Below are 26246 nucleotides of genomic sequence, written 5' to 3' on the forward strand. Positions count from 1 at the left end.
TAACCACTGGTGAAAGGGTCCTCTACGATGTGTGACCCAACGAGTCTTGTGTGAGCAACGCCTGAATTACACCCGAACCATGTGTGAGCCATGCAGGAACCACATGGGAGACACCCTTGAAGGACATCTGAACCACCTGTGAAACACGCATGATCGATGCTTGAATCGCACATGACCAGCAGGTGAGCCACACACGGAACACAGCAGATCCATGCGTGAGCCACGTGCCAGCCATAATTGAGTATGGGGGAGGCACGATTAGCAGTCTGGGAGTCACGAGGCAGCCACACATTTATGGCATGTCACACACGTGTGACCACATGTTTGCCACACTTGGCTCGTGTGCGATGCATGCCTGAGACCAGTCAGCCATGCCTGGGACATGTGTGAGCCACACCACAGTCATGTTTCACACTTGCCTGAGTCACATGTCAGCCACGCCTGAAGCACCTGCCACCCATGTGTGAACACTGCACCAGCCACCCCTGAGCCACACGAAGGCCATGCATGAAGCATGTGTGACCCACACCTGTGTGACATGTCATGCACGCCTGTGTCACATGGCTGCCTGAGCTGAGTCACGTGTCAGCCACGCCTGCATAACGTTCGAGCCACGCCTGAGTCACGTCTCAGCCGTGCCGATGTCACGTGCCAGCCCGTCCTGAAGCCAGTGCCAGTCACCCTTGAAACGCAGGTCAGCCTCACTCGAAGCACGTGTGACCCACACTGGCACCACTTGCCTGCCATGCCTGAACCACGTGACAACAATGCCACAAACACATGTGAGTCACTCTTGGGCTGTACCACAGCTGTGCATGTGCCACACAGGAGCCGTGTGTGAGCCATGCGTGGCAAAAGCCTGAATCCTGTGTCAGATACGTGGGAGCCAGTGCTGTGGCACGCCTGCATCACGTGTGAGCCATGGCTGAGCTATGCCTGAACCACGTGTGAAAGTGTCCTCTACCATTTGTGACCTAGACGAGTTGTGCGTGAGCCACGCCTGAATTTCACCCGAACCATGAGTGAGCCATGCATGAACCACGTGTGAGACACCTTTGAAGCACCTCTAAACCACCTGTGAAACACACATGTTCACTGCTTGAATCGCACATGACACGCTATGGAGCCACACATGCAACATAGCTGAGCAATGCCTGAGCCACATGCCAGCCATGAGTGAGTATGCGGGAGCCATGTTTCAGCAACCTGGGAGTCACGTGGGAGCCACACCAAGTGCCACTCACACTTGAACCACAGGTCAGCCTCACTTGAAGCACGTGTCAGCCACACTGGCACAACTAGCCTGCCATGACTGAACCACGTGCCAACCATGCCACAAACACATGTGAACCACGCCTGAGCAACACAACAGCCGTGCATGAGCCTCTCCTGACCCATGGGTGAGCCATGCATGACAAAAGCCTGAATCATGTGTCACATACATAGGAGCCAGTGCTGGGGCACGACTGCATCACGTGTGAGCCATGGCGGAGCTATGCCTTAACCACTGGTGAAAGTGTCCTCTACCATTTGTGATCCAGTCGACTCGCGCGTGAGCCACACCTGAATTACACCTGAACCGTGTGTGAGCCATGCATGAACCACATGTGAGACAGCCTTGAAGCACCTCTGAACCACCTGTGAAACACACATCATCGATGCTTGAACCGCACATGAAGCGCAGGAGAGCCACACATGAAACACAGCTGAGCCAGGCGTGAGCCACGTGACAGCCAAGACTGAGTATGCGGGAGCCGCGTTTCAGCAACCTGTTAGTCACGTGGGAGGCACACCTGTACAGCATGTCACACACGCGTCACCACAGGTCTGCCACATATGGATCCTCTGCGATGCATGCCTGAGTCATGTGTCAGCCATGGCTGAGGCATGTGTGAGCCACACCAGGGTCATGTTTGACACATGCCTGAGTCACATGTCAGCCACGCCTGAACCTCCAGCCACCCATGCGTGAACCCTGCACCAGCCACCCCTGAACCACACGAACGCCGTGCATGAGCCATGTGTGAACCAAAACCAGGTGACATGTCAGGCATGCCTGTGTCATGAGGCCTTCTCACCTGAGTCATGTGTCAGCCATGCCTGCATAACGTGTGAGCCATGCCTGAGTCAAGTCTCTGCCGTGCCGAAGTCACGTGCCAGCCCGTCCTGAAGCAAGTGCCAGTCACACTTCAACCACAGGTCAGCCTCACTCGAAGCTCGTGTGAGCCACACTGGCGCTACTTGCCTGCCATGCCTGAACCACGTGACAACAATGCCACAAACACATGTGAGTCAGACTTGAGCAGTACCACAGCTGTGCCTGTGCCGCATGGAGCCATGTGTGAGCCATGCGTGGCAAAATCCTGAATCACGTGTCAGAGATGTGGGAGCCCGTGCTGTGGCACGCCTGCATCACGTGTGAGCCATGGCTGAGCTATGCTTGAATCACGTGTGAAAGTGTCCTTCACCATTTGTGACCCAGACAAGTCGTGCGTGAACCACACCTGTATTACACATGACCCATGAGTGAGCCATGCAGGAACCACGTGTGAGACACCCTTGAAGCACATCTGAACCACCTGAGAAACACACATGATCGATGCTTGGACCGCACATGAACCGCAATGGAGCCACACATGAAACAGAGCTGAGCCATGCGGGAGCCACGTACCAGGCATGACTGAGTATGCGGGAGCCACGGTTCAGCAACCTGTGAGTCACTTGGGAGCCACAAAAAGTGCCAGTCACACTTGAACTACAGCTCAGCCTCACATGAAGCACTTGTCAGCCACACTGGCACAACTTGCCTGCAATGACGGAACCACGTGCCAACCATGCCACAAACACATGAGTGTCACGCCTGAGCAACACCTCAGCCGTGCATGAGCCACTCCTGAGCCTTGTGTGAGCCAAGCCTGACAAAAGCCTGAATCACGTGTCGGCCACCTGGGAGCCAGTGCTGTGGCAAGCCTGTATCATGTGCGAGCCTGGGCTGAGCTACGCCTTAACCACTGGTGAAAGGGTCCTCTACGATGTGTGACCCAACGAGTCTTGTGTGAGCAACGCCTGAATTACACCCGAACCATGTGTGAGCCATGCAGGAACCACAAGGGAGACACCCTTGAAGGACATCTGAACCACCTGTGAAACACATGATCGATGCTTGAATCGCACATGACCAGCAGGTGAGCCACACACGGAACACAGCAGATCCACGCGTGAGCCACGTGCCAGCCATGATTGAGTATGGGGGAGGCACGATTAGCAGTCTGGGAGTCACGAGGCAGCCACACATTTATGGCATGTCACACACGTGTGACCACATGTTTGCCACACTTGGCTCGTGTGCGATGCATGCCTGAGACCAGTCAGCCATGCCTGGGACATGTGTGAGCCACACCACAGTCATGTTTCACACTTGCCTGAGTCACATGTCAGCCACGCCTGAAGCACCTGCCACCCATGTGTGAACACTGCACCAGCCACCCCTGAGCCACACGAAGGCCATGCATGAAGCATGTGTGACCCACACCTGTGTGACATGTCATGCACGCCTGTGTCACATGGCTGCCTGAGCTGAGTCACGTGTCAGCCACGCCTGCATAACGTTCGAGCCACGCCTGAGTCACGTCTCAGCCGTGCCGATGTCACGTGCCAGCCCGTCCTGAAGCCAGTGCCAGTCACCCTTGAAACGCAGGTCAGCCTCACTCGAAGCACGTGTGACCCACACTGGCACCACTTGCCTGCCATGCCTGAACCACGTGACAACAATGCCACAAACACATGTGAGTCACTCTTGGGCTGTACCACAGCTGTGCATGTGCCACACAGGAGCCGTGTGTGAGCCATGCGTGGCAAAAGCCTGAATCCTGTGTCAGATACGTGGGAGCCAGTGCTGTGGCACGCCTGCATCACGTGTGAGCCATGGCTGAGCTATGCCTGAACCACGTGTGAAAGTGTCCTCTACCATTTGTGACCTAGACGAGTTGTGCGTGAGCCACGCCTGAATTTCACCCGAACCATGAGTGAGCCATGCATGAACCACGTGTGAGACACCTTTGAAGCACCTCTAAACCACCTGTGAAACACACATGTTCGCTGCTTGAATCGCACATGACACGCTATGGAGCCACACATGCAACATAGCTGAGCAATGCCTGAGCCACATGCCAGCCATGAGTGAGTATGCGGGAGCCATGTTTCAGCAACCTGGGAGTCACGTGGGAGCCACACCAAGTGCCAGTCACACTTGAACCACAGGTCAGCCTCACTTGAAGCACGTGTCAGCCACACTGGCACAACTAGACTGCCATGACTTAACCACGTGCCAACCATGCCACAAACACATGTGAACCACGCCTGAGCAACACCACAGCCGTGCATGAGCCACTCCTGACCCATGGGTGAGCCATGCATGACAAAAGCCTGAATCATGTGTCACATACATAGGAGCCAGTGCTGGGGCACGACTGCATCACGTGTGAGCCATGGCGGAGCTATGCCTTAACCACTGGTGAAAGTGTCCTCTACCATTTGTGATCCAGTCGACTCGCGCGTGAGCCACACCTGAATTACACCTGAACCGTGTGTGAGCCATGCATGAACCACATGTGAGACAGCCTTGAAGCACCTCTGAACCACCTGTGAAACACACATCATCGATGCTTGACCCGAACATGAAGCGCAGGAGAGCCACACATGAAACACAGCTGAGCCAGGCGTGAGCCACGTGACAGCCAAGACTGAGTATGCGGGAGCCGCGTTTCAGCAACCTGTTAGTCACGTGGGAGCCACACCTGTACAGCATGTCACACACGCGTCACCACAGGTCTGCCACATATGGATCCTCTGCGATGCATGCCTGAGTCATGTGTCAGCCATGGCTGAGACATGTGTGAGCCACACCAGGGTCATGTTTGACACATGCCTGAGTCACATGTCAGCCACGCCTGAACCTCCAGCCACCCATGCGTGAACCCTGCACCAGCCACCCCTGAACCACACGAACGCCGTGCATGAGCCATGTGTGAACCAAAACCAGGTGACATGTCAGGAATGCCTGTGTCATCAGGCCTTCTCACCTGAGTCATGTGTCAGCCATGCCTGCATAACGTGTGAGCCATGCCTGAGTCAAGTCTCTGCCGTGCCGAAGTCACGTGCCAGCCCGTCCTGAAGCAAGTGCCAGTCACACTTCAACCACAGGTCAGCCTCACTCGAAGCTCGTGTGAGCCACACTGGCGCTACTTGCCTGCCATGCCTGAACCACGTGACAACAATGCCACAAACGCATGTGAGTCAGACTTGAGCAGTACCACAGCTGTGCCTGTGCCGCATGGAGCCATGTGTGAGCCATGCGTGGCAAAATCCTGAATCACGTGTCAGAGATGTGGGAGCCCGTGCTGTGGCACGCCTGCATCACGTGTGAGCCATGGCTGAGCTATGCTTGAATCACGTGTGAAAGTGTCCTTCACCATTTGTGACCCAGACAAGTCGTGCTTGAACCACACCTGTATTACACATGACCCATGAGTGAGCCATGCAGGAACCACGTGTGAGACACCCTTGAAGCACATCTGAACCACCTGAGAAACACACATGATCGATGCTTGGACCGCACATGAACCGCAATGGAGCCACACATGAAACAGAGCTGAGCCATGCGGGAGCCACGTACCAGGCATGACTGAGTATGCGGGAGCCACGGTTCAGCAACCTGTGAGTCACTTGGGAGCCACAAAAAGTGCCAGTCACACTTGAACTACAGCTCAGCCTCACATGAAGCACTTGTCAGCCACACTGGCACAACTTGCCTGCAATGACGGAACCACGTGCCAACCATGCCACAAACACAAGAGAGTCATGCCTGAGCAACACCGCAGCCGTGCATGAGCCACTCCTGAGCCTTGTGTGAGCCAAGCCTGACAAAAGCCTGAATCACGTGTCGGCCACATGGGAGCCAGTGCTGTGGCAAGCCTGTATCATGTGCGAGCCTGGGCTGAGCTACGCCTTAACCACTGGTGAAAGGGTCCTCTACGATGTGTGACCCAACGAGTCTTGTGTGAGCAACGCCTGAATTACACCCGAACCATGTGTGAGCCATGCAGGAACCCCAAGGGAGACACCCTTGAAGGACATCTGAACCACCTGTGAAACACATGATCGATGCTTGAATCGCACATGACCAGCAGGTGAGCCACACACGGAACACAGCAGATCCACGCGTGAGCCACGTGCCAGCCATGATTGAGTATGGGGGAGGCACGATTAGCAGTCTGGGAGTCACGAGGCAGCCACACATTTATGGCATGTCACACACGTGTGACCACATGTTTGCCACACTTGGCTCGTGTGCGATGCATGCCTGAGACCAGTCAGCCATGCCTGGGACATGTGTGAGCCACACCACAGTCATGTTTCACACTTGCCTGAGTCACATGTCAGCCACGCCTGAAGCACCTGCCACCCATGTGTGAACACTGCACCAGCCACCCCTGAGCCACACGAAGGCCATGCATGAAGCATGTGTGACCCACACCTGTGTGACATGTCATGCACGCCTGTGTCACATGGCTGCCTGAGCTGAGTCACGTGTCAGCCACGCCTGCATAACGTTCGAGCCACGCCTGAGTCAAGTCTCAGCCGTGCCGATGTCACGTGCCAGCCCGTCCTGAAGCCAGTGCCAGTCACCCTTGAAACGCAGGTCAGCCTCACTCGAAGCACGTGTGACCCACACTGGCACCACTTGCCTGCCATGCCTGAACCACGTGACAACAATGCCACAAACACATGTGAGTCACTCTTGGGCTGTACCACAGCTGTGCATGTGCCACACAGGAGCCGTGTGTGAGCCATGCGTGGCAAAAGCCTGAATCCTGTGTCAGATACGTGGGAGCCAGTGCTGTGGCACGCCTGCATCACGTGTGAGCCATGGCTGAGCTATGCCTGAACCACGTGTGAAAGTGTCCTCTACCATTTGTGACCTAGACGAGTTGTGCGTGAGCCACGCCTGAATTTCACCCGAACCATGAGTGAGCCATGCATGAACCACGTGTGAGACACCTTTGAAGCACCTCTAAACCACCTGTGAAACACACATGTTCGCTGCTTGAATCGCACATGACCCGCTATGGAGCCACACATGCAACATAGCTGAGCAATGCCTGAGCCACATGCCAGCCATGAGTGAGTATGCGGGAGCCATGTTTCAGCAACCTGGGAGTCACGTGGGAGCCACACCAAGTGCCAGTCACACTTGAACCACAGGTCAGCCTCACTTGAAGCACGTGTCAGCCACACTGGCACAACTAGCCTGCCATGACTGAACCACGTGCCAACCATGCCACAAACACATGCGAACCACGCCTGAGCAACACCACAGCCGTGCATGAGCCACTCCTGACCCATGGGTGAGCCATGCATGACAAAAGCCTGAATCATGTGTCACATACATAGGAGCCAGTGCTGGGGCACGACTGCATCACGTGTGAGCCATGGCTGAGCTATGCTTGAATCACGTGTGAAAGTGTCCTTCACCATTTCTGACCCAGACAAGTCGTGCGTGAACCACAACTGTATTACACATGACCCATGAGTGAGCCATGCAGGAACCACGTGTGAGACACCCTTGAAGCACATCTGAACCACCTGAGAAACACACATGATCGATGCTTGGAGCGCACATGAACCGCAGTGGAGCCACACATGAAACACAGCTGAGCCATGCGGGAGCCACGTACCAGGCATGACTGAGTATGCGGGAGCCACGGTTCAGCAACCTGTGAGTCACTTGGGAGCCACAAAAAGTGCCAGTCACACTTGAACTACAGCTCAGCCTCACATGAAGCACTTGTCAGCCACACTGGCACAACTTGCCTGCAATGACGGAACCACGTGCCAACCATGCCACAAACACATGAGTGTCACGCCTGAGCAACACCTCAGCCGTGCATGAGCCACTCCTGAGCCTTGTGTGAGCCAAGCCTGACAAAAGCCTGAATCACGTGTCGGCCACCTGGGAGCCAGTGCTGTGGCAAGCCTGTATCATGTGCGAGCCTGGGCTGAGCTACGCCTTAACCACTGGTGAAAGGGTCCTCTACGATGTGTGACCCAACGAGTCTTGTGTGAGCAACGCCTGAATTACACCCGAACCATGTGTGAGCCATGCAGGAACCACATGGGAGACACCCTTGAAGGACATCTGAACCACCTGTGAAACACGCATGATCGATGCTTGAATCGCACATGACCAGCAGGTGAGCCACACACGGAACACAGCAGATCCATGCGTGAGCCACGTGCCAGCCATAATTGAGTATGGGGGAGGCACGATTAGCAGTCTGGGAGTCACGAGGCAGCCACACATTTATGGCATGTCACACACGTGTGACCACATGTTTGCCACACTTGGCTCGTGTGCGATGCATGCCTGAGACCAGTCAGCCATGCCTGGGACATGTGTGAGCCACACCACAGTCATGTTTCACACTTGCCTGAGTCACATGTCAGCCACGCCTGAAGCACCTGCCACCCATGTGTGAACACTGCACCAGCCACCCCTGAGCCACACGAAGGCCATGCATGAAGCATGTGTGACCCACACCTGTGTGACATGTCATGCACGCCTGTGTCACATGGCTGCCTGAGCTGAGTCACGTGTCAGCCACGCCTGCATAACGTTCGAGCCACGCCTGAGTCACGTCTCAGCCGTGCCGATGTCACGTGCCAGCCCGTCCTGAAGCCAGTGCCAGTCACCCTTGAAACGCAGGTCAGCCTCACTCGAAGCACGTGTGACCCACACTGGCACCACTTGCCTGCCATGCCTGAACCACGTGACAACAATGCCACAAACACATGTGAGTCACTCTTGGGCTGTACCACAGCTGTGCATGTGCCACACAGGAGCCGTGTGTGAGCCATGCGTGGCAAAAGCCTGAATCCTGTGTCAGATACGTGGGAGCCAGTGCTGTGGCACGCCTGCATCACGTGTGAGCCATGGCTGAGCTATGCCTGAACCACGTGTGAAAGTGTCCTCTACCATTTGTGACCTAGACGAGTTGTGCGTGAGCCACGCCTGAATTTCACCCGAACCATGAGTGAGCCATGCATGAACCACGTGTGAGACACCTTTGAAGCACCTCTAAACCACCTGTGAAACACACATGTTCACTGCTTGAATCGCACATGACACGCTATGGAGCCACACATGCAACATAGCTGAGCAATGCCTGAGCCACATGCCAGCCATGAGTGAGTATGCGGGAGCCATGTTTCAGCAACCTGGGAGTCACGTGGGAGCCACACCAAGTGCCACTCACACTTGAACCACAGGTCAGCCTCACTTGAAGCACGTGTCAGCCACACTGGCACAACTAGCCTGCCATGACTGAACCACGTGCCAACCATGCCACAAACACATGTGAACCACGCCTGAGCAACACCACAGCCGTGCATGAGCCTCTCCTGACCCATGGGTGAGCCATGCATGACAAAAGCCTGAATCATGTGTCACATACATAGGAGCCAGTGCTGGGGCACGACTGCATCACGTGTGAGCCATGGCGGAGCTATGCCTTAACCACTGGTGAAAGTGTCCTCTACCATTTGTGATCCAGTCGACTCGCGCGTGAGCCACACCTGAATTACACCTGAACCGTGTGTGAGCCATGCATGAACCACATGTGAGACAGCCTTGAAGCACCTCTGAACCACCTGTGAAACACACATCATCGATGCTTGAACCGCACATGAAGCGCAGGAGAGCCACACATGAAACACAGCTGAGCCAGGCGTGAGCCACGTGACAGCCAAGACTGAGTATGCGGGAGCCGCGTTTCAGCAACCTGTTAGTCACGTGGGAGCCACACCTGTACAGCATGTCACACACGCGTCACCACAGGTCTGCCACATATGGATCCTCTGCGATGCATGCCTGAGTCATGTGTCAGCCATGGCTGAGGCATGTGTGAGCCACACCAGGGTCATGTTTGACACATGCCTGAGTCACATGTCAGCCACGCCTGAACCTCCAGCCACCCATGCGTGAACCCTGCACCAGCCACCCCTGAACCACACGAACGCCGTGCATGAGCCATGTGTGAACCAAAACCAGGTGACATGTCAGGCATGCCTGTGTCATGAGGCCTTCTCACCTGAGTCATGTGTCAGCCATGCCTGCATAACGTGTGAGCCATGCCTGAGTCAAGTCTCTGCCGTGCCGAAGTCACGTGCCAGCCCGTCCTCAAGCAAGTGCCAGTCACACTTCAACCACAGGTCAGCCTCACTCGAAGCTCGTGTGAGCCACACTGGCGCTACTTGCCTGCCATGCCTGAACCACGTGACAACAATGCCACAAACACATGTGAGTCAGACTTGAGCAGTACCACAGCTGTGCCTGTGCCGCATGGAGCCATGTGTGAGCCATGCGTGGCAAAATCCTGAATCACGTGTCAGAGATGTGGGAGCCCGTGCTGTGGCACGCCTGCATCACGTGTGAGCCATGGCTGAGCTATGCTTGAATCACGTGTGAAAGTGTCCTTCACCATTTGTGACCCAGACAAGTCGTGCGTGAACCACACCTGTATTACACATGACCCATGAGTGAGCCATGCAGGAACCACGTGTGAGACACCCTTGAAGCACATCTGAACCACCTGAGAAACACACATGATCGATGCTTGGACCGCACATGAACCGCAATGGAGCCACACATGAAACAGAGCTGAGCCATGCGGGAGCCACGTACCAGGCATGACTGAGTATGCGGGAGCCACGGTTCAGCAACCTGTGAGTCACTTGGGAGCCACAAAAAGTGCCAGTCACACTTGAACTACAGCTCAGCCTCACATGAAGCACTTGTCAGCCACACTGGCACAACTTGCCTGCAATGACGGAACCACGTGCCAACCATGCCACAAACACATGAGTGTCACGCCTGAGCAACACCTCAGCCGTGCATGAGCCACTCCTGAGCCTTGTGTGAGCCAAGCCTGACAAAAGCCTGAATCACGTGTCGGCCACCTGGGAGCCAGTGCTGTGGCAAGCCTGTATCATGTGCGAGCCTGGGCTGAGCTACGCCTTAACCACTGGTGAAAGGGTCCTCTACGATGTGTGACCCAACGAGTCTTGTGTGAGCAACGCCTGAATTACACCCGAACCATGTGTGAGCCATGCAGGAACCACAAGGGAGACACCCTTGAAGGACATCTGAACCACCTGTGAAACACATGATCGATGCTTGAATCGCACATGACCAGCAGGTGAGCCACACACGGAACACAGCAGATCCACGCGTGAGCCACGTGCCAGCCATGATTGAGTATGGGGGAGGCACGATTAGCAGTCTGGGAGTCACGAGGCAGCCACACATTTATGGCATGTCACACACGTGTGACCACATGTTTGCCACACTTGGCTCGTGTGCGATGCATGCCTGAGACCAGTCAGCCATGCCTGGGACATGTGTGAGCCACACCACAGTCATGTTTCACACTTGCCTGAGTCACATGTCAGCCACGCCTGAAGCACCTGCCACCCATGTGTGAACACTGCACCAGCCACCCCTGAGCCACACGAAGGCCATGCATGAAGCATGTGTGACCCACACCTGTGTGACATGTCATGCACGCCTGTGTCACATGGCTGCCTGAGCTGAGTCACGTGTCAGCCACGCCTGCATAACGTTCGAGCCACGCCTGAGTCACGTCTCAGCCGTGCCGATGTCACGTGCCAGCCCGTCCTGAAGCCAGTGCCAGTCACCCTTGAAACGCAGGTCAGCCTCACTCGAAGCACGTGTGACCCACACTGGCACCACTTGCCTGCCATGCCTGAACCACGTGACAACAATGCCACAAACACATGTGAGTCACTCTTGGGCTGTACCACAGCTGTGCATGTGCCACACAGGAGCCGTGTGTGAGCCATGCGTGGCAAAAGCCTGAATCCTGTGTCAGATACGTGGGAGCCAGTGCTGTGGCACGCCTGCATCACGTGTGAGCCATGGCTGAGCTATGCCTGAACCACGTGTGAAAGTGTCCTCTACCATTTGTGACCTAGACGAGCTGTGCGTGAGCCACGCCTGAATTTCACCCGAACCATGAGTGAGCCATGCATGAACCACGTGTGAGACACCTTTGAAGCACCTCTAAACCACCTGTGAAACACACATGTTCACTGCTTGAATCGCACATGACACGCTATGGAGCCACACATGCAACATAGCTGAGCAATGCCTGAGCCACATGCCAGCCATGAGTGAGTATGCGGGAGCCATGTTTCAGCAACCTGGGAGTCACGTGGGAGCCACACCAAGTGCCACTCACACTTGAACCACAGGTCAGCCTCACTTGAAGCACGTGTCAGCCACACTGGCACAACTAGCCTGCCATGACTGAACCACGTGCCAACCATGCCACAAACACATGCGAACCACGCCTGAGCAACACCACAGCCGTGCATGAGCCACTCCTGACCCATGGGTGAGCCATGCATGACAAAAGCCTGAATCATGTGTCACATACATAGGAGCCAGTGCTGGGGCACGACTGCATCACGTGTGAGCCATGGCGGAGCTATGCCTTAACCACTGGTGAAAGTGTCCTCTACCATTTGTGATCCAGTCGACTCGCACGTGAGCCACACCTGAATTACACCTGAACCGTGTGTGAGCCATGCATGAACCACATGTGAGACAGCCTTGAAGCACCTTTGAACCACCTGTGAAACACACATCATCGATGCTTGAACCGAACATGAAGCGCAGGAGAGCCACACATGAAACACAGCTGAGCCAGGCGTGAGCCACGTGACAGCCAAGACTGAGTATGCGGGAGCCGCGTTTCAGCAACCTGTTAGTCACGTGGGAGCCACACCTGTACAGCATGTCACACACGCGTCACCACAGGTCTGCCACATATGGATCCTCTGCGATGCATGCCTGAGTCATGTGTCAGCCATGGCTGAGACATGTGTGAGCCACACCAGGGTCATGTTTGACACATGCCTGACTCACATGTCAGCCACGCCTGAACCTCCAGCCAGCCATGCGTGAACCCTGCACCAGCCACCCCTGAACCACACGAACGCCGTGCATGAGCCATGTGTGAACCAAAACCAGGTGACATGTCAGGCATGCCTGTGTCATGAGGCCTTCTCACCTGAGTCATGTGTCAGCCATGCCTGCATAACGTGTGAGCCATGCCTGAGTCAAGTCTCTGCCGTGCCGAAGTCACGTGCCAGCCCGTCCTGAAGCAAGTGCCAGTCACACTTCAACCACAGGTCAGCCTCACTCGAAGCTCGTGTGAGCCACACTGGCGCTACTTGCCTGCCATGCCTGAACCACGTGACAACAATGCCACAAACACATGTGAGTCAGACTTGAGCAGTACCACAGCTGTGCATGTGCCGCATGGAGCCATGTGTGAGCCATGCGTGGCAAAATCCTGAATCACGTGTCAGAGATGTGGGAGCCCGTGCTGTGGCACGCCTGCATCACGTGTGAGCCATGGCTGAGCTATGCTTGAATCACGTGTGAATGTGTCCTTCACCATTTGTGACCCAGACAAGTCGTGCTTGAACCACACCTGTATTACACATGACCCATGAGTGAGCCATGCAGGAACCACGTGTGAGACACCCTTGAAGCACATCTGAACCACCTGAGAAACACACATGATCGATGCTTGGACCGCACATGAACCGCAATGGAGCCACACATGAAACAGAGCTGAGCCATGCGGGAGCCACGTACCAGGCATGACTGAGTATGCGGGAGCCACGGTTCAGCAACCTGTGAGTCACTTGGGAGCCACAAAAAGTGCCAGTCACACTTGAACTACAGCTCAGCCTCACATGAAGCACTTGTCAGCCACACTGGCACAACTTGCCTGCAATGACAGAACCACGTGCCAACCATGCCACAAACACAAGAGAGTCATGCCTGAGCAACACCGCAGCCGTGCATGAGCCACTCCTGAGCCTTGTGTGAGCCAAGCCTGACAAAAGCCTGAATCACGTGTCGGCCACATGGGAGCCAGTGCTGTGGCAAGCCTGTATCATGTGCGAGCCTGGGCTGAGCTACGCCTTAACCACTGGTGAAAGGGTCCTCTACGATGTGTGACCCAACGAGTCTTGTGTGAGCAACGCCTGAATTACACCCGAACCATGTGTGAGCCATGCAGGAACCACAAGGGAGACACCCTTGAAGGACATCTGAACCACCTGTGAAACACATGATCGATGCTTGAATCGCACATGACCAGCAGGTGAGCCACACACGGAACACAGCAGATCCACGCGTGAGCCACGTGCCAGCCATGATTGAGTATGGGGGAGGCACGATTAGCAGTCTGGGAGTCACGAGGCAGCCACACATTTATGGCATGTCACACACGTGTGACCACATGTTTGCCACACTTGGCTCGTGTGCGATGCATGCCTGAGACCAGTCAGCCATGCCTGGGACATGTGTGAGCCACACCACAGTCATGTTTCACACTTGCCTGAGTCACATGTCAGCCACGCCTGAAGCACCTGCCACCCATGTGTGAACACTGCACCAGCCACCCCTGAGCCACACGAAGGCCATGCATGAAGCATGTGTGACCCACACCTGTGTGACATGTCATGCACGCCTGTGTCACATGGCTGCCTGAGCTGAGTCACGTGTCAGCCACGCCTGCATAACGTTCGAGCCACGCCTGAGTCACGTCTCAGCCGTGCCGATGTCACGTGCCAGCCCGTCCTGAAGCCAGTGCCAGTCACCCTTGAAACGCAGGTCAGCCTCACTCGAAGCACGTGTGACCCACACTGGCACCACTTGCCTGCCATGCCTGAACCACGTGACAACAATGCCACAAACACATGTGAGTCATTCTTGGGCTGTACCACAGCTGTGCATGTGCCACACAGGAGCCGTGTGTGAGCCATGCGTGGCAAAAGCCTGAATCCTGTGTCAGATACGTGGGAGCCAGTGCTGTGGCACGCCTGCATCACGTGTGAGCCATGGCTGAGCTATGCCTGAACCACGTGTGAAAGTGTCCTCTACCATTTGTGACCTAGACGAGTTGTGCGTGAGCCACGCCTGAATTTCACCCGAACCATGAGTGAGCCATGCATGAACCACGTGTGAGACACCTTTGAAGCACCTCTAAACCACCTGTGAAACACACATGTTCGCTGCTTGAATCGCACATGACCCGCTATGGAGCCACACATGCAACATAGCTGAGCAATGCCTGAGCCACATGCCAGCCATGAGTGAGTATGCGGGAGCCATGTTTCAGCAACCTGGGAGTCACGTGGGAGCCACACCAAGTGCCAGTCACACTTGAACCACAGGTCAGCCTCACTTGAAGCACGTGTCAGCCACACTGGCACAACTAGCCTGCCATGACTGAACCACGTGCCAACCATGCCACAAACACATGCGAACCACGCCTGAGCAACACCACAGCCGTGCATGAGCCACTCCTGACCCATGGGTGAGCCATGCATGACAAAAGCCTGAATCATGTGTCACATACATAGGAGCCAGTGCTGGGGCACGACTGCATCACGTGTGAGCCATGGCTGAGCTATGCTTGAATCACGTGTGAAAGTGTCCTTCACCATTTCTGACCCAGACAAGTCGTGCGTGAACCACAACTGTATTACACATGACCCATGAGTGAGCCATGCAGGAACCACGTGTGAGACACCCTTGAAGCACATCTGAACCACCTGAGAAACACACATGATCGATGCTTGGAGCGCACATGAACCGCAGTGGAGCCACACATGAAACACAGCTGAGCCATGCGGGAGCCACGTACCAGGCATGACTGAGTATGCGGGAGCCTCGGTTCAGCAACCTGTGAGTCACTTGGGAGCCACAAAAAGTGCCAGTCACACTTGAACTACAGCTCAGCCTCACATGAAGCACTTGTCAGCCACACTGGCACAACTTGCCTGCAATGACGGAACCACGTGCCAACCATGCCACAAACACATGAGTGTCACGCCTGAGCAACACCTCAGCCGTGCATGAGCCACTCCTGAGCCTTGTGTGAGCCAAGCCTGACAAAAGCCTGAATCACGTGTCGGCCACCTGGGAGCCAGTGCTGTGGCAAGCCTGTATCATGTGCGAGCCTGGGCTGAGCTACGCCTTAACCACTGGTGAAAGGGTCCTCTACGATGTGTGACCCACACGAGTCTTGTGTGAGCAACGCCTGAATTACACCCGAACCATGTGTGAGCCATGCAGGAACCACATGGGAGACACCCTTGAAGGACATCTGAACCACCTGTGAAACACGCATGATCGATGCTTGAATCGCACATGACCAGCAGGTGAGCCACACACGGAACACAGCAGATCCACGCGTGAGCCACGTGCCAGCCATAATTGAGTATGGGGGAGGCACGATTAGCAGTCTGGGAGTCACGAGGCAGCCACACATTTATGGCATGTCACACACGTGTGACCACATGTTTGCCACACTTGGCTCGTGTGCGATGCATGCCTGAGACCAGTCAGCCATGCCTGGGACATGTGTGAGCCACACCACAGTCATGTTTCACACTTGCCTGAGTCACATGTCAGCCACGCCTGAAGCACCTGCCACCCATGTGTGAACACTGCACCAGCCACCCCTGAGCCACACGAAGGCCATGCATGAAGCATGTGTGACCCACACCTGTGTGACATGTCATGCACGCCTGTGTCACATGGCTGCCTGAGCTGAGTCACGTGTCAGCCACGCCTGCATAACGTTCGAGCCACGCCTGAGTCACGTCTCAGCCGTGCCGATGTCACGTGCCAGCCCGTCCTGAAGCCAGTGCCAGTCACCCTTGAAACGCAGGTCAGCCTCACTCGAAGCACGTGTGACCCACACTGGCACCACTTGCCTGCCATGCCTGAACCACGTGACAACAATGCCACAAACACATGTGAGTCACTCTTGGGCTGTACCACAGCTGTGCATGTGCCACACAGGAGCCGTGTGTGAGCCATGCGTGGCAAAAGCCTGAATCCTGTGTCAGATACGTGGGAGCCAGTGCTGTGGCACGCCTGCATCACGTGTGAGCCATGGCTGAGCTATGCCTGAACCACGTGTGAAAGTGTCCTCTACCATTTGTGACCTAGACGAGTTGTGCGTGAGCCACGCCTGAATTTCACCCGAACCATGAGTGAGCCATGCATGAACCACGTGTGAGACACCTTTGAAGCACCTCTAAACCACCTGTGAAACACACATGTTCACTGCTTGAATCGCACATGACACGCTATGGAGCCACACATGCAACATAGCTGAGCAATGCCTGAGCCACATGCCAGCCATGAGTGAGTATGCGGGAGCCATGTTTCAGCAACCTGGGAGTCACGTGGGAGCCACACCAAGTGCCACTCACACTTGAACCACAGGTCAGCCTCACTTGAAGCACGTGTCAGCCACACTGGCACAACTAGCCTGCCATGACTGAACCACGTGCCAACCATGCCACAAACACATGCGAACCACGCCTGAGCAACACCACAGCCGTGCATGAGCCACTCCTGACCCATGGGTGAGCCATGCATGACAAAAGCCTGAATCATGTGTCACATACATAGGAGCCAGTGCTGGGGCACGACTGCATCACGTGTGAGCCATGGCGGAGCTATGCCTTAACCACTGGTGAAAGTGTCCTCTACCATTTGTGATCCAGTCGACTCGCGCGTGAGCCACACCTGAATTACACCTGAACCGTGTGTGAGCCATGCATGAACCACATGTGAGACAGCCTTGAAGCACCTCTGAACCACCTGTGAAACACACATCATCGATGCTTGAACCGCACATGAAGCGCAGGAGAGCCACACATGAAACACAGCTGAGCCAGGCGTGAGCCACGTGACAGCCAAGACTGAGTATGCGGGAGCCGCGTTTCAGCAACCTGTTAGTCACGTGGGAGGCACACCTGTACAGCATGTCACACACGCGTCACCACAGGTCTGCCACATATGGATCCTCTGCGATGCATGCCTGAGTCATGTGTCAGCCATGGCTGAGACATGTGTGAGCCACACCAGGGTCATGTTTGACACATGCCTGACTCACATGTCAGCCACGCCTGAACCTCCAGCCACCCATGCGTGAACCCTGCACCAGCCACCCCTGAACCACACGAACGCCGTGCATGAGCCATGTGTGAACCAAAACCAGGTGACATGTCAGGCATGCCTGTGTCATGAGGCCTTCTCACCTGAGTCATGTGTCAGCCATGCCTGCATAACGTGTGAGCCATGCCTGAGTCAAGTCTCTGCCGTGCCGAAGTCACGTGCCAGCCCGTCCTGAAGCAAGTGCCAGTCACACTTCAACCACAGGTCAGCCTCACTCGAAGCTCGTGTGAGCCACACTGGCGCTACTTGCCTGCCATGCCTGAACCACGTGACAACAATGCCACAAACACATGTGAGTCAGACTTGAGCAGTACCACAGCTGTGCCTGTGCCGCATGGAGCCATGTGTGAGCCATGCGTGGCAAAATCCTGAATCACGTGTCAGAGATGTGGGAGCCCGTGCTGTGGCACGCCTGCATCACGTGTGAGCCATGGCTGAGCTATGCTTGAATCACGTGTGAAAGTGTCCTTCACCATTTGTGACCCAGACAAGTCGTGCGTGAACCACACCTGTATTACACATGACCCATGAGTGAGCCATGCAGGAACCACGTGTGAGACACCCTTGAAGCACATCTGAACCACCTGAGAAACACACATGATCGATGCTTGGACCGCACATGAACCGCAATGGAGCCACACATGAAACAGAGCTGAGCCATGCGGGAGCCACGTACCAGGCATGACTGAGTATGCGGGAGCCACGGTTCAGCAACCTGTGAGTCACTTGGGAGCCACAAAAAGTGCCAGTCACACTTGAACTACAGCTCAGCCTCACATGAAGCACTTGTCAGCCACACTGGCACAACTTGCCTGCAATGACGGAACCACGTGCCAACCATGCCACAAACACATGAGAGTCACGCCTGAGCAACACCGCAGCCGTGCATGAGCCACTCCTGAGCCTTGTGTGAGCCAAGCCTGACAAAAGCCTGAATCACGTGTCGGCCACATGGGAGCCAGTGCTGTTGCAAGCCTGTATCATGTGCGAGCCTGGGCTGAGCTACGCCTTAACCACTGGTGAAAGGGTCCTCTACGATGTGTGACCCAACGAGTCTTGTGTGAGCAACGCCTGAATTACACCCGAACCATGTGTGAGCCATGCAGGAACCACATGGGAGACACCCTTGAAGGACATCTGAACCACCTGTGAAACACACATGATCGATGCTTGAATCGCACATGACCAGCAGGTGAGCCACACACGGAACACAGCAGATCCACGCGTGAGCCACGTGCCAGCCATGATTGAGTATGGGGGAGGCACGATTAGCAGTCTGGGAGTCACGAGGCAGCCACACATTTATGGCATGTCACACACGTGTGACCACATGTTTGCCACACTTGGCTCGTGTGCGATGCATGCCTGAGACCAGTCAGCCATGCCTGGGACATGTGTGAGCCACACCACAGTCATGTTTCACACTTGCCTGAGTCACATGTCAGCCACGCCTGAAGCACCTGCCACCCATGTGTGAACACTGCACCAGCCACCCCTGAGCCACACGAAGGCCATGCATGAAGCATGTGTGACCCACACCTGTGTGACATGTCATGCACGCCTGTGTCACATGGCTGCCTGAGCTGAGTCACGTGTCAGCCACGCCTGCATAACGTTCGAGCCACGCCTGAGTCACGTCTCAGCCGTGCCGATGTCACGTGCCAGCCCGTCCTGAAGCCAGTGCCAGTCACCCTTGAAACGCAGGTCAGCCTCACTCGAAGCACGTGTGACCCACACTGGCACCACTTGCCTGCCATGCCTGAACCACGTGACAACAATGCCACAAACACATGTGAGTCACTCTTGGGCTGTACCACAGCTGTGCATGTGCCACACAGGAGCCGTGTGTGAGCCATGCGTGGCAAAAGCCTGAATCCTGTGTCAGATACGTGGGAGCCAGTGCTGTGGCACGCCTGCATCACGTGTGAGCCATGGCTGAGCTATGCCTGAACCACGTGTGAAAGTGTCCTCTACCATTTGTGACCTAGACGAGTTGTGCGTGAGCCACGCCTGAATTTCACCCGAACCATGAGTGAGCCATGCATGAACCACGTGTGAGACACCTTTGAAGCACCTCTAAACCACCTGTGAAACACACATGTTCACTGCTTGAATCGCACATGACACGCTATGGAGCCACACATGCAACATAGCTGAGCAATGCCTGAGCCACATGCCAGCCATGAGTGAGTATGCGGGAGCCATGTTTCAGCAACCTGGGAGTCACGTGGGAGCCACACCAAGTGCCAGTCACACTTGAACCACAGGTCAGCCTCACTTGAAGCACGTGTCAGCCACACTGGCACAACTAGCCTGCCATGACTGAACCACGTGCCAACCATGCCACAAACACATGCGAACCACGCCTGAGCAACACCACAGCCGTGCATGAGCCACTCCTGACCCATGGGTGAGCCATGCATGACAAAAGCCTGAATCATGTGTCACATACATAGGAGCCAGTGCTGGGGCACGACTGCATCACGTGTGAGCCATGGCTGAGCTATGCTTGAATCACGTGTGAAAGTGTCCTTCACCATTTGTGACCCAGACAAGTCGTGCGTGAACCACACCTGTATTACACATGACCCATGAGTGAGCCATGCAGGAACCACGTGTGAGACACCCTTGAAGCACATCTGAACCACCTGAGAAACACACATGATCGATGCTTGGACCGCACATGAACCGCAATGGAGCCACACATGAAACACAGCTGAGCCATGCGGGAGCCACGTACCAGGCATGACTGAGTATGCGGGAGCCACGGTTCAGCAACCTGTGAGTCACTTGGGAGCCACAAAAAGTGCCAGTCACACTTGAACTACAGCTCAGCCTCACATGAAGCACTTGTCAGCCACACTGGCACAACTTGCCTGCAATGACGGAACCACGTGCCAACCATGCCACAAACACATGAGTGTCACGCCTGAGCAACACCTCAGCCGTGCATGAGCCACTCCTGAGCCTTGTGTGAGCCAAGCCTGACAAAAGCCTGAATCACGTGTCGGCCACCTGGGAGCCAGTGCTGTGGCAAGCCTGTATCATGTGCGAGCCTGGGCTGAGCTACGCCTTAACCACTGGTGAAAGGGTCCTCTACGATGTGTGACCCACACGAGTCTTGTGTGAGCAACGCCTGAATTACACCCGAACCATGTGTGAGCCATGCAGGAACCACATGGGAGACACCCTTGAAGGACATCTGAACCACCTGTGAAACACGCATGATCGATGCTTGAATCGCACATGACCAGCAGGTGAGCCACACACGGAACACAGCAGATCCACGCGTGAGCCACGTGCCAGCCATAATTGAGTATGGGGGAGGCACGATTAGCAGTCTGGGAGTCACGAGGCAGCCACACATTTATGGCATGTCACACACGTGTGACCACATGTTTGCCACACTTGGCTCGTGTGCGATGCATGCCTGAGACCAGTCAGCCATGCCTGGGACATGTGTGAGCCACACCACAGTCATGTTTCACACTTGCCTGAGTCACATGTCAGCCACGCCTGAAGCACCTGCCACCCATGTGTGAACACTGCACCAGCCACCCCTGAGCCACACGAAGGCCATGCATGAAGCATGTGTGACCCACACCTGTGTGACATGTCATGCACGCCTGTGTCACATGGCTGCCTGAGCTGAGTCACGTGTCAGCCACGCCTGCATAACGTTCGAGCCACGCCTGAGTCACGTCTCAGCCGTGCCGATGTCACGTGCCAGCCCGTCCTGAAGCCAGTGCCAGTCACCCTTGAAACGCAGGTCAGCCTCACTCGAAGCACGTGTGACCCACACTGGCACCACTTGCCTGCCATGCCTGAACCACGTGACAACAATGCCACAAACACATGTGAGTCATTCTTGGGCTGTACCACAGCTGTGCATGTGCCACACAGGAGCCGTGTGTGAGCCATGCGTGGCAAAAGCCTGAATCCTGTGTCAGATACGTGGGAGCCAGTGCTGTGGCACGCCTGCATCACGTGTGAGCCATAGCTGAGCTATGCCTGAACCACGTGTGAAAGTGTCCTCTACCATTTGTGACCTAGACGAGTTGTGCGTGAGCCACGCCTGAATTTCACCCGAACCATGAGTGAGCCATGCATGAACCACGTGTGAGACACCTTTGAAGCACCTCTAATCCACCTGTGAAACACACATGTTCGCTGCTTGAATCGCACATGACACGCTATGGAGCCACACATGCAACATAGCTGAGCAATGCCTGAGCCACATGCCAGCCATGAGTGAGTATGCGGGAGCCATGTTTCAGCAACCTGGGAGTCACGTGGGAGCCACACCAAGTGCCACTCACACTTGAACCACAGGTCAGCCTCACTTGAAGCACGTGTCAGCCACACTGGCACAACTAGCCTGCCATGACTGAACCACGTGCCAACCATGCCACAAACACATGTGAACCACGCCTGAGCAACACCACAGCCGTGCATGAGCCACTCCTGACCCATGGGTGAGCCATGCATGACAAAAGCCTGAATCATGTGTCACATACATAGGAGCCAGTGCTGGGGCACGACTGCATCACGTGTGAGCCATGGCGGAGCTATGCCTTAACCACTGGTGAAAGTGTCCTCTACCATTTGTGATCCAGTCGACTCGCGCGTGAGCCACACCTGAATTACACCTGAACCGTGTGTGAGCCATGCATGAACCACATGTGAGACAGCCTTGAAGCACCTCTGAACCACCTGTGAAACACACATCATCGATGCTTGAACCGAACATGAAGCGCAGGAGAGCCACACATGAAACACAGCTGAGCCAGGCGTGAGCCACGTGACAGCCAAGACTGAGTATGCGGGAGCCGCGTTTCAGCAACCTGTTAGTCACGTGGGAGCCACACCTGTACAGCATGTCACACACGCGTCACCACAGGTCTGCCACATATGGATCCTCTGCGATGCATGCCTGAGTCATGTGTCAGCCATGGCTGAGACATGTGTGAGCCACACCAGGGTCATGTTTGACACATGCCTGACTCACATGTCAGCCACGCCTGAACCTCCAGCCACCCATGCGTGAACCCTGCACCAGCCACCCCTGAACCACACGAACGCCGTGCATGAGCCATGTGTGAACCAAAACCAGGTGACATGTCAGGCATGCCTGTGTCATGAGGCCTTCTCACCTGAGTCATGTGTCAGCCATGCCTGCATAACGTGTGAGCCATGCCTGAGTCAAGTATCTGCCGTGCCGAAGTCACGTGCCAGCCCGTCCTGAAGCAAGTGCCAGTCACACTTCAACCACAGGTCAGCCTCACTCGAAGCTCGTGTGAGCCACACTGGCGCTACTTGCCTGCCATGCCTGAACCACGTGACAACAATGCCACAAACACATGTGAGTCAGACTTGAGCAGTACCACAGCTGTGCCTGTGCCGCATGGAGCCATGTGTGAGCCATGCGTGGCAAAATCCTGAATCACGTGTCAGAGATGTGGGAGCCCGTGCTGTGGCACGCCTGCATCACGTGTGAGCCATGGCTGAGCTATGCTTGAATCACGTGTGAAAGTGTCCTTCACCATTTGTGACCCAGACAAGTCGTGCGTGAACCACACCTGTATTACACATGACCCATGAGTGAGCCATGCAGGAACCACGTGTGAGACACCCTTGAAGCACATCTGAACCACCTGAGAAACACACATGATCGATGCTTGGACCACACATGAACCGCTATGGGGCCACACATGAAACAGAGCTGAGCCATGCGGGAGCCACGTACCAGGCATGACTGAGTATGCGGGAGCCACGGTTCAGCAACCTGTGAGTCACTTGGGAGCCACAAAAAGTGCCAGTCACACTTGAACTACAGCTCAGCCTCACATGAAGCACTTGTCAGCCACACTGGCACAACTTGCCTGCAATGACGGAACCACGTGCCAACCATGCCACAAACACATGAGAGTCATGCCTGAGCAACACCGCAGCCGTGCATGAGCCACTCCTGAGCCTTGTGTGAGCCAAGCCTGACAAAAGCCTGAATCACGTGTCGGCCACCTGGGAGCCAGTGCTGTGGCAAGCCTGTATCATGTGCGAGCCTGGGCTGAGCTACGCCTTAACCACTGGTGAAATGGTCCTCTACGATGTGTGACCCAACGAGTCTTGTGTGAGCAACGCCTGAATTACACCCGAACCATGTGTGAGCCATGCAGGAACCACAAGGGAGACACCCTTGAAGGACATCTGAACCACCTGTGAAACACATGATCGATGCTTGAATCGCACATGACCAGCAGGTGAGCCACACACGGAACACAGCAGATCCACGTGTGAGCCACGTGCCAGCCATGATTGAGTATGGGGGAGGCACGATTAGCAGTCTGGGAGTCACGAGGCAGCCACACATTTATGGCATGTCACACACGTGTGACCACATGTTTGCCACACTTGGCTCGTGTGCGATGCATGCCTGAGACCAGTCAGCCATGCCTGGGACATGTGTGAGCCACACCACAGTCATGTTTCACACTTGCCTGAGTCACATGTCAGCCACGCCTGAAGCACCTGCCACCCATGTGTGAACACTGCACCAGCCACCCCTGAGCCACACGAAGGCCATGCATGAAGCATGTGTGACCCACACCTGTGTGACATGTCATGCACGCCTGTGTCACATGGCTGCCTGAGCTGAGTCACGTGTCAGCCACGCCTGCATAACGTTTGAGCCACGCCTGAGTCACGTCTCAGCCGTGCCGATGTCACGTGCCAGCCCGTCCTGAAGCCAGTGCCAGTCACCCTTGAAACGCAGGTCAGCCTCACTCGAAGCACGTGTGACCCACACTGGCACCACTTGCCTGCCATGCCTGAACCACGTGACAACAATGCCACAAACACATGTGAGTCACTCTTGGGCTGTACCACAGCTGTGCATGTGCCACACAGGAGCCGTGTGTGAGCCATGCGTGGCAAAAGCCTGAATCCTGTGTCAGATACGTGGGAGCCAGTGCTGTGGCACGCCTGCATCACGTGTGAGCCATGGCTGAGCTATGCCTGAACCACGTGTGAAAGTGTCCTCTACCATTTGTGACCTAGACGAGTTGTGCGTGAGCCACGCCTGAATTTCACCCGAACCATGAGTGAGCCATGCATGAACCACGTGTGAGACACCTTTGAAGCACCTCTAAACCACCTGTGAAACACACATGTTCGCTGCTTGAATCGCACATGACCCGCTATGGAGCCACACATGCAACATAGCTGAGCAATGCCTGAGCCACATGCCAGCCATGAGTGAGTATGCGGGAGCCATGTTTCAGCAACCTGGGAGTCACGTGGGAGCCACACCAAGTGCCACTCACACTTGAACCACAGGTCAGCCTCACTTGAAGCACGTGTCAGCCACACTGGCACAACTAGCCTGCCATGACTGAACCACGTGCCAACCATGCCACAAACACATGCGAACCACGCCTGAGCAACACCACAGCCGTGCATGAGCCACTCCTGACCCATGGGTGAGCCATGCATGACAAAAGCCTGAATCATGTGTCACATACATAGGAGCCAGCGCTGGGGCACGACTGCATCACGTGTGAGCCATGGCGGAGCTATGCCTTAACCACTGGTGAAAGTGTCCTCTACCATTTGTGATCCAGTCGACTCGCGCGTGAGCCACACCTGAATTACACCTGAACCGTGTGTGAGCCATGCATGAACCACATGTGAGACAGCCTTGAAGCACCTCTGAACCACCTGTGAAACACACATCATCGATGCTTGAACCGCACATGAAGCGCAGGAGAGCCACACATGAAACACAGCTGAGCCAGGCGTGAGCCACGTGACAGCCAAGACTGAGTATGCGGGAGCCGCGTTTCAGCAACCTGTTAGTCACGTGGGAGCCACACCTGTACAGCATGTCACACACGCGTCACCACAGGTCTGCCACATATGGATCCTCTGCGATGCATGCCTCAGTCATGTGTCAGCCATGGCTGAGACATGTGTGAGCCACACCAGGGTCATGTTTGACACATGCCTGACTCACATGTCAGCCACGCCTGAACCTCCAGCCACCCATGCGTGAACCCTGCACCAGCCACCCCTGAACCACACGAACGCCGTGCATGAGCCATGTGTGAACCAA

Source organism: Equus caballus, chromosome 1 (genome assembly GCF_041296265.1).
Source record: "Equus caballus isolate H_3958 breed thoroughbred chromosome 1, TB-T2T, whole genome shotgun sequence".
Lineage (NCBI taxonomy): Eukaryota > Metazoa > Chordata > Mammalia > Perissodactyla > Equidae > Equus > Equus caballus.